This window comes from Abrus precatorius, unplaced genomic scaffold (assembly GCF_003935025.1).
Source record: "Abrus precatorius isolate BTA unplaced genomic scaffold, Abrus_2018 Scaffold5, whole genome shotgun sequence".
Taxonomy (NCBI): Eukaryota; Viridiplantae; Streptophyta; class Magnoliopsida; order Fabales; family Fabaceae; genus Abrus; species Abrus precatorius.
In genome coordinates this window covers 13,922,565-13,934,180 of record NW_020874395.1, presented here as the reverse complement: position 1 = coordinate 13,934,180, position 11,616 = coordinate 13,922,565, and the positions used below count along the sequence as shown (strand labels likewise).

General features: G+C 31.3%; 1 pseudogene; it reads left to right on the top strand.

Moving 5' to 3' along the window:
• The first annotated feature begins 913 nt into the window (after nucleotides 1-913).
• LOC113866736 lies at nucleotides 914-11,310 on the top strand (annotated as a pseudogene).
• The last annotated feature ends 306 nt before the right edge of the window (nucleotides 11,311-11,616 follow it).

Below are 11,616 nucleotides of genomic sequence, written 5' to 3'. Positions count from 1 at the left end.
TATAAAGTAAATATATGCAAATACATATATAATAAGTATACATATAGTTAAATTATAGTTTCAAATAAATAATTTTGTTCATATATTATAATTTTGTTCAAATAAATAATTTTGATATTTTTTATTTTGATTTGACTTTAGATGAATAGTTTTATTTGTAATTTTATATATTATTTAAAGTTTTGACAAAAATAAATTTTTATAATGATATTTATAATTTATTAGTTCATAAAAAAATATTATTTTTAGTTAAAAAATTTCTGTAAAACAGGTATGAATATGAGAATTTAAGTATTTAATAGGTATGAAAATGAAGATAAAAATTGTTATTTAGTAAATATAGAATTAAGTACGAATAATTTTTTAAAATATGAGAATGGAAACAAATATTATAGTATCTAATGTTATCCATGATGTTAACTTTGATTATAATCAACATTTTATTTTAATAAATAATTTTTAATAATTAAAATTAACTATTATTATTAAGAAAAAATTGATAATTTTAATAATTTTATTAATAGAATATATATATATATATATATATATAATATTAAAGCTATTAAAGTAAGATAAATATTTTTTAATAAGATATTATTATTTATTTATTTATTTAATTTTAATTCTGCTAGCTGACATTAACATTTTCTATCGTACAACGTTGTATGAAATTTTGTGCCAAAAAGTATCTGAAAGATAACGTCGTATGGAAAGGGGCGAAACTTGTTAAAAGGGGCAAACAAGCAGGAACGTGTAAGGGAAAGGCCCACAACGCTTCTCACCGCTAACACTGTTCACTTGTTGCTCTGTTTCCTCTGTTCACACCACAACTTCTTCAAAGTTTACTTAGTCACCACATTAACCTTTCCTTTCCCACTCATTGACCCTTTGAATCCTTCCTTATATCAGTGAGAGTCTCCTCTTCTTTTTTGCCATGACCCTAAGGTTTCTTCAAAAATTTATGCATTTGTATGGTTTCAAATTGTTGCATTGTAGCACTGTCAACACTTAGTGAGAGGTTTTGAATATATTGTCAGCTTCAAACAGGTCTTTCCACAGTTTCCCTGTTTTTCTTTTCTTGGAATTCATTTTTTTTTTCATTTACTTGTTTATACCCTTTTGCTTGCTTTAGTCAATCATGCTATATTATGCATGGTTTCTTCATGGGGTAATGTTGATGATGCAAACATTTTAATGCTTTTTACTGAAATTGTTCGAGATGAATCTGAATGAACAGTGTTGTTCCTTGAAACATAACACTCTCTTAAAGATATTGCAAACTTTATTCAATAAGCTTGGTTGGTGTAGGGGATAAACTTGTGCTTAAGTATTGTTATGTTGTCCATACTTTACTTTTTATTTTCATTTCCCAGGAAGTAATGAGATAGAGGACCCCTTGAACCTACCTATATTGGTGCTGCAACAAAAGCAGTTGCATTTGCTTTTGTTTTTCACTCTTTCATCTTGATGAATGGATGGAATTTTGTGAAGAGGAGGAAAAGAGATAGTACATGATTGGGGGGAGTTTCTGAAATTAATCGGAAGAAAACAAGCCTCAACTGAAGAAGAATGAACCAAGAATGAACCAAGAATGAACACACCATTAAAATATTCTTTCATATTCTTTTTGACTCACCACAATTTTATTTCTTTGTATAATGAACAAGAAAGTTTCAATCAATTCAACGACAGTTCCAGTCATTTGAATCTTAAAAATTGTATGGACTATAAGTATAGGTGAAAGAGATTCCTTGTATCCTTATAGTGCATCAAGTTTCATCTGGCCTATTCACTTATATATGGTCTTTGGATGCTTTTCTTGCTTCTTTGTATGTTTTGTTTCCTTTTATTTATTCGTTGTTTTGAGTAGAGATTGAATTAATTTTAACGTTGATATTACTGTTTTGACATAGAAATGTAGGTATGAATGTTTTGTTAATTTGTCCATTTGCAGGGTTGTCAAAAAGGCATGGCTGGTTTTGAGAAAGAGGAGGTGCCAATGTTCTCAGATACTCATTTGAAACTATTCAATGAATCTGTTGATTCTAAGTTCCAGAGGCCTGTATCCAGGACACGAAGTGTATCGGTTTCTATTCCCATGATACCGTTGGAGCCATATGAAAGAGCTACTAATATTATGGGCCACACTGGTCCCCTAAGGAGTCAGAGAAAAAATCCATCTAATCAGATGAGTGGTCCATTGTATGTTTCGCATAGACCTGGAAACCATTTCTGGGTGGCACCAGAGAATCGAACAGCAGAAAGTAGGACAGAAAAGTTTCTTTCATGCAGTGGCATGAATGGAAATGATATGCAGAAGAACTATGCTGGCAAGAATGAACATTTAGTTAGGTCTGGTCCACTGGGAATGTGTAACGATCCGTATTGTACAATTTGCCCAACTTACTTCAAGGCTACTCAACAAACGAATTCAAAAGCTTCGGGTATATTCAATACTAAGGTATCTTTCTTCCTAGGATAAAATATCCATTATTTTTTCTTAAGAAGTTGATGACTACTATATTTTGAAGTTGCCTTAGATTACACCTTTTGCTTCCAGGTTACTAAGTTCTTGCATGAATCATGCTCAAGAATTTTATTCTATATTTGTATGTTTTTGACAGAGTTTTATATTAAAAATCACATGATTTGATATGATGATTTTGTCATAATGCATAGGTCGTTGTTTGAAATATACGCACATGTGATTTTCAAGCAGTCAATGGTTTCCATAGTTATATGTGTAAAAAATAAATGCCAGAATTCTAGTTATAAAGTTTTTTCTTTTGTCATAAAATATTTTTCCATTGTCAACTAATTAAGTGTAACAAAAATTTGAAGTTGTTACTGGTGGTGGACTCAAAATAGGATTGAATGTTGTCATGTAAGATTAAATAAAAATATGGAAGCACATTAAAGATAAAGACAGAAATGTCTTCCAGTTTCATATTAGACAACGAAGTCTACAAAAATAGCCCTTATATGTGGCATGAGCACTGTGGGCATCCTTGAAGGCCAGACCACAACTCTGCCATAAAAATACTTCGGTCTACCCTTGAAAATTCTAGCAACCTATATTGTGTCATTGTAGGCAATATTCTTTTAATTTTTTTCCATTTGTAGATATTTTATCTTATGAATCACTTTGACAATATTAGCTCTTGTCACTTAACAAATTTGTGCAATTTTGAATGTTTTCAGTTTCACAATGCCCTTAATGGGGATGCCAAGGGTTGGGCTATAAGACTTTGTGCTTTCTTGATTCCACATGGTCCTAGAGTTATGAATCCTCATACTAAACTTGTACAACAATGGAATAAATTCCTTGCAATTTGTTGCTTAATAGCAATTTTTGTGGATCCATTATTTTTCTTCTTGCTTTCTGTGCACAAGGTATGTTTTTTCCCCCTTTATTTTCATTCAAATTATTGCAAGTTGTAGCTAGTTACTAATCTCTGTTTCACTTATACAAGCTCTAATCAATTCACAGAAAATAATTATGTCAATGACATTGAAATCTTCATACCTTAAGATAGTCAAGAAGCACTTCAGTTTGTCATGACATCCTTAAAGAAAAATGACATTTTCATCTCACTTTATTTTGTATCAATCATATCTATAGCTTCTGTTGAACTTGAATCTATTTCTCTCACTAAATATTAGTAATTGTGTGTAAGTATGTGAGTTTGTGTTTTTCATGCTAAAAGTTATGCCCTGCTTCAATCTATATTTATAATCACTATGAGAAACGAGGATACTTTAACCTTTGACATGTTATGAAACATTCATCAATGAACTGCCTGTTGATACCAAGCTTGGACTGAACCTTGGTCTTTAAAGTAAATGGATTTTTAATAACAGAGCTTATATCTTTTCCAATATTGGCAAACAAAATTGTGGATTCTCTTTTATTTTCTCACTGACCTAAATTGGCTTTTCCCTAAAAGGAAGTGAGTTTATTGGTGTTCTTCTCACTGGTTTATAGGCATCAATAATTCAAGTACAGTCACTATGATTGATGTTGTCACTGATTAACTTATCTTCAATTCTCTGTGTAGTTTATTTGCAAATGTAATCTAAGTTTTGCTCTTGGCCCCTTGTATGTAGGAACAAAAATGTATGGTCATAAACTCTACTTGTTGTACTTAGAAGCATAAATGATTTCATACACTTCCTAAACATTATTCTTCAGGTAACTTTTAAGAAATTTCAAGTGGTTTTAATTTTGTAACTATTATTCGTATATTAATCTTGAGATTTAATTATGTTACTTTGAGACAAATATTTAAGCTGTTTCTTCTATAAGTTTCCATTTTTGTTTTGTTTAAGAGGATAATATAATCTGCTGAATAATCCTTAGAACAACCTCAGAATCATGATTTTCATTTTCTTTTTTGCATCAGATGTACAATCTGTCTATTTGAAAATCATCAGATTACAGACTTGGGGAGTATAATAAAATTTTTCCATTGATTAAAAACTTTCGTGTCCATTTTGTGCCATTTTTTTTTCCATGGAAGTTTTGTGTACAGTCACGATTGTGATTAGTGAATAAATGTGGAGTTTGAGACCATAGTGTGCCTATTAATGGTATGGAATAGAGAAGAGTGATTGTTTTGAATCTTAAATCTAGTTTTATTTGTTCACAAGTCTAGGTTGGTACTCTTCTTTGATGAAGCACAGCACAATTAATTCTTTCAAGTTTATTCTTTACAGTTTAGGTTGGCTTATGTGGCTCCCGAGTCTATGGTGGTTGGTGCAGGGGAGTTAGTCGATGATCCTAAAAAAAATAGCTTTTCACTACCTACAAACGTCTTTTATTGTTGACTTATTTGTTGTACTTCCACTTCCTCAGGTAAATCTCTTTCCATCTCCCTTTCTTTCTTGCTTATTTTAACTTTGCTGTGTATCATACATCTAATGTGAATTTTTTGATTTGCAATACAAAGAAATGGAATTTGTCTGGTTTTATATCCTATCACTAAAATATTTTCAGTTGCCTATTTATATTTGACATATAAGGAAAACATAGAGATCCCTACCCCTAAAGTTAGCCATATCAATGAGACTAATAACTTTGATATTTTAGTAATTTACATTTGATGTAGTAGACATTTGGATGGATTTTTTCTTCTTGACATAATTTAATCCCGGCCTTTTCCCTGTTTTATTTAGGATAGTAGTTATTTTGATTATAATTTTCTTCTTTAATGGACTTAAGGGTGTTTGATTTGTCTATATATAATGAATCATACTTGAACTATTTAGGGATTTATAAATAGGTTCTTATACTTTTAAAATTTGTAATTTGGTCCTTAAAGTAATGAATAATTTTTAATTAGGTTATTGACTAGGATTCCTCCAAGTACAAGAACTTAATTGAAAATTTTGAAATAATTTAGGGAGCAAGATGCTAGAGTAAACTATTGAAAAATTTTCAATTAGGTTCCTATACTTAACAAAATCCTAATGGAACCTTAACTAGGAATCCAATTAAGGGACAACTTATTTAAGCTTTTTGAAAAAGTGATTGCAAAAATATATCAAAAAGTGATTTATGTCTTAGAGATCTTATAATAAGTAGTTGTATTTTGTTTGTTTAAAATTATAAAAATCACTTTCGTTTTAAAAAGATAGTTATAATTTCATTTTTTTTAAAGCTATTAAAAACAACAACTCAAAATTAATAAAAAAAGTGATCTTTTTTGAAAACTTAACCAAACATACTAAAAATTCTTGAATTTTTTTTTTCTAAAATAGAAGAAAATTTTCTTGAATAAAAGCTGAAAGAAACCTGATCTAAAAATGATTTATAAGTTTAGAAGGATCTAATTACAAACTTTTAAAGTGTAGGGACCTATTTCAAAGTCCCCTAATAATTAAGGGACTCTTAGATTAATTTAATCTGTATCATTATTACTTTTCATTTTATGTCTGAGTAATTATTAAAAATTGGACAAAATTTAGGTGCAGAACCGTGTGTACTTTTCGGGCTATTTTTCAATTAAAATTGGAGTTTCATCTTAATAATCCACACAATAAAGGTTAGCATTAAAGATTGGCACGTATTACTAATGTGAATCTCTAACTTTAATTAGAGAATAATATTAAAAATACCTTTAGTATTGTACCTAAGTTTTGTTCTTAAAACTTTCTAATACTACCTGCCTTGTTATGTCTATTTCTTTCTAAGTTGATTCTAATTTCTACATTATCATGTTTGAAGTTCAGATGGTATATTTATTGTTCTCTCTGGTGTGGCAACCTTAGGAATAATATTTATTTGTGTACATGAACGTGCACCTAAGAATAAATAGATGGGATAAGAGGAAGAAAAGGATATGCCATTTCTTTTAATATGGAAGAATATTTGGGGAATGTATATACATGTTAAACACTTTGTCATGGTTTAATTCAGTGAAATATTTGCAGATATTAATATTGTTTCTCCTACCAAAACACTTGGGGTCATCAGGAGCAAACTATGCAAAGAATTTTTTGCGTGTCGCTATCCTTGTTCAGTATATTCCCAGATTGTGTTGGTTTCTTCCTATGCTTATTTCTCCAACCAGATTCATATTTGAGTCACCATGGGCAAGCTTCTTTATAAATCTTTTTACCTTTATGCTATCTGGCCATGCTGTTGGGTCATGGTGGTACCTCTCTGGTTTGCAGGTAGGTTAAGGCCTTTCATTTATACAAATGTAATTTCTTATTCAGTGACAATCATTTTCCTGCTAGTTTTTTGTTTTATTTTAAAGTAATACACCTATGAATAAATTGAAAAGGAAATTAGTACACGTGAATTTATGAGCAGCATTAAGTTTTAAAGAGTTCTTGGTTAATCTCTTGCTGAACTCATGAGAACTGGAAAAGAAAAATGGTTGCATACTTTTGATATCCTTGTTACTGTGCATTATTGTTAACATGGAATGTAAATTGTGTCAATCAAAGTGCATTATTAATGAAATGAACAAAATCCAGTACACACAGGCGCACACTAATTATTTACTACCAACTGATAATGAAATGATGATGAGAGATTCAATTAAAGTGAGGGAATTTCGTTTAGGTGGTTACATCAAATAAAGGTTCATAATTATTAATTTCATCGCTGTCCCTTTTTCTTGTCCCAGAGGGTTAATCATTGTCTACGAGATGCTTGCAGGAGAACATACTTTGATGAATGCACAAAATTCATTGATTGTGGGCATGGACCAACTGAAGAATATCATAATTACACAAATGGGTCTAAATGGAGGAACAGTTCTGATGCAAGTGCTTGTTTTACTGAGGATGGTTTTAAGTATGGGATCTATCTGAAAGCTGTCAACCTTACTACAGATCATAATGTGTTCACTAGATATGTATTTTCATCATTCTGGGGATTCCAGGTATATCATTAACTTCTTTTTCCAATAGTAACTGTGTTTACTATTTTCAAGTTCGTTCTGTTACCAGTGTATTTGAGACGAGTGTTCTTATTAGCACTTTGGTGGCATAAAGTTTGCCTTCGGGTGAAAAACTTGAGGCACATGAGTGAGGCAAGATAACATGCATGCTTCAGTCTTTTTACTTTTTAGAGCTTGAAATTGCAAAATGATTATTCATTAATCTAGAAAAACCATCTTGAAATTATCCTCAGAACATGATACTTCGATTTTCTGTATAAATGATATGCTTTTAAATTCAATATATTTTTTTTCAAAATAATTACAATTTTACTAATGGTATACCTACGTGATATTTTTTTTCCAGCAAATTAGTACTCTGGCTAGCAATTTAACCCCCAGCTATTTTGTTGGGGAAGTTGTTTTTACCATGGTCATAATAGGATCAGGGCTCTTGCTGTTTGCTCTTCTCATTGGAAACATACAGAACTTTCTTCAGGCTCTTGGACGCAGGTAGAATGTCTTGTTGCATATGTGCAATACCTCATGATGTCATACCTAGAAGTTTAGAACACAATATAATGAGTAACAAGTGCTGTTTGAGGACAATGTACTCTTTACTCCACCTCTCTTAATTAAGTGATGTTTTAGGGTTTCTTTAAGGAAGAGTTCAGATAATTACTCTGCCTAATTTTATCTAAAGCTGCTAAAGTACTAATTAATATGTAGTTTTTTATAGTAATCTTTGTGGCTATTTATGGTTAATTAATTTGCCTCTTGTGATAATATAGTTAATAAAATGTTTGATATATATTTCATTTTCTTACTTTCTCTTCAAGGAGGCTAGAAATGTCACTTAGACAACGCGATGTTGAGCAATGGATGAGCCATCGACGCTTACCAGAAGATCTGAGAAGGTACCCGTTTTCCTCATTTTGGTCAGACTCGTGTTGCTCTCAATAGTATTTATTGTTAAATTGATTATATTCCCCACTCGTTAACCCTCTACCCCTTTCCAAAATGCCATTTCTTGATCATGTATATATTAACTGTGAGCAATTTATTGTTTAAATTGAAAATATTACTCTTTTACTGGTCAAAATAGATTCACTCAAGTCAGCAACCACTAGCAACTTAAACACCCTTTTACTGAGAAACTAATGATAGTTTGTATTTTCTTTTGTCTGAATAATTTGAAATTTCTTAAGCCCTTGTTTTTTTTATGTCTGCCTAACAATGCTTCAAGTTGTATGCATGTTTGATTGCTAAAATGCATATGCAATCTCTAGGAAGTTAGAGGATATTGAGGGACGTATAAGCGTGAGAGAGGTTGTTTATATCTGAAAAAGAGGTTACTTACGACCCATAGTTCAACTGTATAGGACAAAATTGCAGCTAATACAGGTACAACCACAACCAAGCCTACAATTAGGGGGGTCAGTGCCAATATACTTCATTTATTTGTATACATTACTTCAATTAACTTTTACATGATTATTTTTATGCAAGCTAGTTCCTTCCTTTGAATCAATATCCTAGCTCTGCCAATGTGGGAAGCTACTGATTATTACTATAATATAGGAAGCTATTGCATGTCTTCTGGAGCATATGCTAAAAAACAAGTCTGCTCAACCGGACTGGCCCAAACCCGCCTAATAAAATGTAGGGCTTGAGCTTTAAATTTTGAGTCTAAATTGAGCTCAGGCCTTTTTAGTCCTATTTGATTAAGCCCAATGCAGGCTGCATAAATCTGACTTCATCCATTTTGGACATAATTTTTTCAAACCTGAATTAGATTTCACCTTTTTGGCCCGGAATGCTAGAGTCTCCCATTTGCAACTGGTTGATCCAAATGGGCTGGGTAGCCAATTTTGCCGGCTATAACTTTAATACAGGCATTGTAATCATATGAATGTGTGCCTGATATAAAATGATAGAGAGATTCCAGTTCACTCATATGATTGGCCTGTGATGTAGGAGAGTGAGACAGGCTGAACGTTATAACTGGGCTGCAACAAGAGGGGTGAATGAAGAAATGCTCTTGGAGAATTTGCCAGAAGACCTCCAGAGGGACATTAGACGTCATCGCTTTACATTTGTTAAGAAAGTGAGTAATATAGTATCTCTGGCATCAATTCACTCGTTTGCATGTTTACTTCTTTGAGTAATTCTGTTATTTACATTGCATCATATTGTCATTTATACGCTGCAGGTTCGAATTTTCGCCTTGTTGGATGAGCCTATCTTGGATGCCATCTGTGAGAGGCTAAGGCAAAAAACATATATCAAAGGAAGCAAAATTTTTTATGATGGTGGTCTGGTAGAAAAGATGGTTTTTATTGTGCGCGGAAAATTGGAGAGCATTGGCGAAGATGGAATTAGTGCTCCCCTATCTGAAGGGAGTGTTTGTGGGGAAGAACTTCTCACAAGGTGCCTTGAGCATCCTTTAGGAAACAAAGGTACGTTTCATTTCTAAGAGCACATGTTAACATAGTAACAAGTACTGGTTAAGGAAATAAAAGTAGAAAGTTTTCATTGAAGATTAAAGCATATATTATGTTGTAAATATAATAATCATATAATACTTGTTTTATCAGGTAATTTGAAGCATTTATTAAGACATGTTCAACACTCCTTAATCAATTCGCTTAGGATACTTTTTAGCTAGAATAAGTGCCTGTTTCATAGTTTAATGTAGTGGTATGCTGGGCTTGCAAAATTCAACAACATCAACATAGTTTCCCTTGCAGGTTGTGGAAAAGCAAGGATTCCAAGACAAGGGCTGGTTAGTAACCGAACAGTATGTTGCTTAACAAATGTGGAAGCATTTTCCCTTAGAGCAGAAGACCTTGAAGAAGTTACAAGACTTTTTGCAAGATTCTTACGGAGTCCTCGTGTTCATGGAGCCATAAGGTTATCCCCTTTTCTTATTTCATGTCTGGCTTTCTGATTCTTCCTAATAATTTTTTGCCAAGTATTTTCTTACACTATTACATATGGGTTTGTGTTAAGTGATAATTAGTCTTTTTATAAAGGTAGAAAACATGCCCTTTTATCATTCAAATCAAGAATTGGAAAAAATTAATTTGCAAAAAATAAGTTTAAGTTTGGAGTGTGTGTCTTTACATGAATTACTGGAAAGCAAGAAGAAAACATTGAAAATAATCAATAACAACAAAGTTTTATCTTATAAGATGAAGTTAATTACATGGATTACCACACTATTAAACTTAGTTCAAAAATCAAAATTTTAGAAATATTTATTTATCATGAAATCCCTTTTCAAAACATTGAAAATACTCAAGCTAACATGATTTCAAACTTACCCAAAACCATGATAGGGCCATATACTATTACGTAACAATAACTGGAGATCCAAAATTTCTTTTATCAATCAAATTAGGTTTCGATATGAAAAAAGAAGTAATATTTGATGCCCTTAAAACATTGTTTTGGTTCCATAATTTATATTATCTATTTTTTTTTCGTGCGCCCAATGCCACATAATAAGAGTTTTATATTTTTTATTTAAAATAATATGATATTTAATGTTATTAATGTATTGGATCTGTCATTTTGTATATCTTTTAATAAAAAGTTCTTATATATAAATTCTTATTACGGGTCATTAGATACATATTAGGAAAAATAATTTATATATTCTATGAACTAATATGAATACATGCTCGAATGGGTATTCACTACCTTTTGTTAATCCATGTTCCTAGGCCTGTCTTTGTTTTCAAATTCTTAAGTGACAGCATTTTTCTTTCTCCATTATCTTAGGTATGAATCACCTTACTGGAGATGCTTTGCAGCAACGAGCATCCAGGTTGCATGGAAATACAGGAAGAAACGTCTTAGTCGTGCTGACACTTCACAATCCAATAAAACTTCAAAGATCAAGATTTTACTGTAATATATATTAACCATAATATGTATGGATATAGCTACAAAATATTGCATATTCACTAGCTTGTGTTGTGAGTTGTGAGCAGCAAGTTACTTATTTTCTTTCCATTAATATAATATAAATAATCATGCTCTCCTAACAACAATTTTTAGAGTTTTCGTAAAAAGTATATTACAAAATTGCTATAATTTTTTAAGCTTTCGAAAGCAATAGATTCTTGTGCTTCTGAAGAGGATTAAATAAAATTATCAAATAATTTTTAAAATTAATTATTAAAATATAACATAAATCAGTGATAATTATTTAAAAATG